At 42.5% G+C, this 4,425-nt stretch overlaps 1 pseudogene; it reads right to left on the minus strand.

The window, feature by feature from the left end:
- Positions 1-2,583: 2,583 nt before the first annotated feature.
- LOC126420253 (5S ribosomal RNA) lies at positions 2,584-2,701 on the minus strand (annotated as a pseudogene).
- Positions 2,702-4,425: the final 1,724 nt, after the last annotated feature.

The raw sequence follows: 4,425 nt of genomic DNA on the forward strand, positions 1-4,425 counted from the left end.
ACCCTGTATATAATACTACAAAGCACGTCGGTTAAGTCAAGGGGCATAGAGGAGACGTGTTTCTCAGTAACGAAGATAAACAAGCACCCGTCGCTCCTCAGGTACGCGTTCCAGAGCCCATGTTTACTGCATATTATTCCTTATTTAGGTCCATACTACCACCTCTGAAAGTTGCCTACCCTACGGTCTTAGTAACAAAACTACCAGTGCATGTATTCCACTGACAGAGGTATCGGAACGGTTTTGCCTATATCTTTCGACTCGTTCGTTTCCGGTACAGGGACCCTTACCTCAAATTAATACATTTATCCTTCACCGTCACCTATAACTTTGACGCTCTGTAAGGTCGTTGGATGATGTTCCCGGATATACTCAAAGTCTCCATATGCTTCGTCCAGTACCATTGAAAAGTGCTGTAACTGACAGGGGAATAATGCGTGGACTTCAGAAATTGCAATATTCTTATTACCAATTTCTTCACGTGCTACATGCCTCCAAATTTAGCACAAGATGCCTCTTAATGTACAGATCAACGAAGCCCTTCTAGCGATCGTCTTAATTTTGTGCTCTTTCATTTTCAGCAAAATCTTTAACTTCTTTCTGCACGTTATTGTAATATCATTTTACTTCAAATTTGCAGTGCGCGTCGATTACGCGACAGCATAATTCATAATGAGAAACCTAATCACTCTCATCTTTCTCGGCTGTGCTCGGTTCTTCAAGGAAGTAAACTGTGCAGCCGATCATTTCATTTAGCACTGTGGTGTGAGCGTGGAGTGGCGCAGCGGTTAGCACACTGGACGCGCATTCGGGGGGACGACGGTTCAAGCCGACGTCCGATCTTCCTGATTTAAGTTCTCCCTGAATTTCCTAAATCGCTTCAGGCAAGTGCTGCGGTGGTTCCTTTGAAAGGGCCCTGCTGACTTCCTGCCCCAGTCTTTCCTAATCATATGGGACTGATCACCTCGCTGTTTGGACCCTTCCCCCCCCCCCCCCCCCAGATCAACCAACCAACTATTGTGGTGTGGCATTGTTCCAAGCAGCTAACGGCCTTGCCTCAGTGATAACACCTGTTCCCGTCAGATCACTGAAGTTAAACGCTTTCGGGCTGGGTTATCACTTGGATGGGTGACCATCCGGTCTGCCGAGCGCTGTTGGCAAGTGGGGTGCACTCATCCCTTGTGAGGCAAACTGAAGAGCTGCGTGATTGAGAAGTAGCGGCTCCGGTCTCGTGAACTGACATACGGCTGGGAGAGCGGTGTGCTGACAATGTACCCCTCCATATCCGTGTCTAGTGACACCTGTGGGCTGAAGATGACACGGCGGCTGGTCGTTACCGTTAGGCCTTCATGGCCTGTTTGGACGGAGTTTAGTTTCGTTTTTATTGTTCCAGGCTTACCCCTTGACTTAACCAACGAACTTTGCAAGAAGCACTTTAAACTAAATTCGGAAGCTTGGAGAAAATGTATAAATTGGCGGTACAGACATTAAAAATTCTGAAGTCAGATGCATTATTTAAATGTCAGTTGCAACAGTTTTCGAAGTAATTCAACGAAGGATATGGAGACTCTACATGTATATAATACTGCAAAGTACACTCCTTAAGTCAAGGTGCATGCCTGGAATGGTGCCACACAGCAATGCTAAATGAACTGTTGCTCTGTATCGAGCACTTTCGAGAAGGACCGAGCAAAGCTGAGGAAAAATTTACTCACCAGCTAGGAAAACTACGAAACGGAGGTCCTCAATTTGAGACACATCCAAGCATACTGAGGCTACGGTGGATGGGACACCTTAACATCTACCACGACCTCAGTCTACCTGGACGTGTCTCTCCACACTATCACGATGAAAGCGCTCTAGGTACACACTGAGAAGAAACAGAAGTCATGTGCCAGCTAGCCCCTTATGCTAACTAACACCAGTCTCCCCTGAGTCAAGACTTTCTATGAACTCCAGATGAACTGGAGATTAATACTGTCGTTCTGTTTTAGAAATTCGTTGGTGACTTGCATGTGATCCATTGGTTTATACGTACTTCTAAATGCAGCTTATTTCTATAATTGATGAAAACGGGAAGTTACGTACATATCAGGGGAGAAACTAATTAATATTCAGCGAATCACTACACTCTTTCACTGGAGCCATGCCATATTTGAATAAAAACACTGGGAACCTAATTTGATGACAGTCAGGACTTGGATTTCAACTCTAAAAAACGTATCCACACAATGATTTTGTGACTACTTCATTTCGTGCAACTCATGTCATTTGGCAAACAACATTTTGGGATTAACTTTGCCCACAAAAAAGTATTTCTATGCCATACAACAGACGTATAGTCCCCTGAGGCGCCAAGAATCCACATTCTTGCCGTGTAAACATAACTACTCCCTAACAGGACATGAAGGCCTAACGGTACCGACCGGCCGCATCGCCATCCTCAGCCCACGGGCTTCACTGGATGGACATTTGGTCAGCACACCGCTCTCGCTGCCGTATGTCAGTTTACGAGACCAGAGCCGCTACTTCTCAATCAAGTAGCTCCTAAGTTTGCCTCACAAGGGCTGAGTGCACCTCGCTTGCCAGCAGCGCTCGGCAGACCGGATGGTCACCCATCCAAGTGCTAGCCCAGCCCGACAGCGCTTAACTTCGGTGATCTGACGGGAACCAGTGTTACCACTGCGGCAAGGCCGTTGCAAACATGGCATGCAGAAACCTGCTTCCTAATTTGCTAGAAAGATTTATGTCCCTTTCCACGGTGATTGGCAATCGCACTGCGCGTTAGGGGAGAGTGTTGTACCTAGAGGGTGGTGTATCTAGGAATACACGATGCTTTTTGGTAGGTACTTCAGCCTAGTAACTAACTTTACAATAAAATTAAGGAATGCGCACTAGAGACCACCATTAGCAGTTTCTGAGATTTTCTACAGTGTTGTGTTTGTTGTTTTTAGACATGGAGTTGTGTTTTCGCAGCATTTGTAAATATGTCGTGTTCTACACATTAAGTACTTATGACTTATTGAGGTTATTTGGAGTCTATCGTTGTTCTGTTTTTACAACATGTGGGCAGTAAAATCATGCTGTATCGGCCATGCACCACCTTGTAAAGAAGAAGAAGGTCTCTTACAATAGAACATGTGAAACTTCCAAATGAACTGAGTTTCCTTAACGTTTTAACAATTTTACCCGTGTTGAAAAACAGGAATTCGTGTTAGTTTCCAATAGCTTCTGTTTTGAAATATATTTAACTTATTACTGGTATTTGATAATATTTATGCTTAATTTTATTTCGCATACTGCTGTCTGATGTGTAGTAGAGTACTAGTGTAGACAGACTAATAAATACAATAGGCCTTTAAATTTCAGTCGAATATTTGTTCCTAAGTACATAACCATGTTGCAACTTGGAACATGTTTTCAAATTTTGAAAAACCTTAATTTTTCTGAGCAGTTTTTGGAATTTCAGAAAAAGACTGCAGCATATGAAAATAGCACGCCATCATTTCAGAATGGAATAAGAAGCTTTATTATATTTCTGTTAGATGGCTGGCTTGAGGGAAAAATCTAAAAATTGTATCGTGGAATAACAGTCTCTCTTACTCTAAAATGAGACTTATTTTTAATAAGTGAAACGTAGGAGTGAGTTAAGGACCCCCTACCTAATTTTATGTCTACATCGATAAAGCTATTCACACAAAATTAGTTTTAAAATAAACTCTAGGGTTCAGCTAAGCGATATGTCAGTATTAAAAACACCTTTTTATGTTGACTACACTACGCTGATTTCGAGGAAAGAAAATGTCCTGCAGATAGCAGTTAATAAATTGAATAAAACGTCTTACGAATATAGTTTGAAAATATTTGCATAATACTTAAACCGAGGCTTACATACGTGAATTTTAAACTCTGACTAAAATTATCGTTAAACAATGATTGAACAAAACAGGTTGGTTGGTTGGTTGGTTGGTTGATTTTGGGAAGGGGACCAAGCAGCTAGATTATCAGTCCCATCAGATAAGGGGAGGATGGGGAAGGAAGTCGGCCGTGCCCTTTCAAAGGAACCATCCCGGCATTTGCCTCAAACGACTTAGGAAAATAACGGAAAACCTAAATTAGGATGGCCGGACGCGGGTTTGAACTGTCGTCCACCAGAATAAGAGTCCAGTGTGCTAACCACTGTGTCACATCTCTCAGTACAAAACAAGTCAAATACTACAAATGCGATAGTTGTGGTATAACGTATAATTACGATACACATACACAAAAAATTAGTAATATTTTCGGAACAAACGGCAGGGATCAGAAAAATACAACTACGAAACGTAAAAGGTAAAGAGTTCCTAAGACTAATTTTCTACCAACGTTCCCATATGGAAGTTAGTCATAGGTATTAAACAAGAAATACGTATCCAGAACACAGCT

This window comes from Schistocerca serialis, chromosome 9, assembly GCF_023864345.2.
Source record: "Schistocerca serialis cubense isolate TAMUIC-IGC-003099 chromosome 9, iqSchSeri2.2, whole genome shotgun sequence".
NCBI classification, from domain to species: Eukaryota; Metazoa; Arthropoda; class Insecta; order Orthoptera; family Acrididae; genus Schistocerca; species Schistocerca serialis.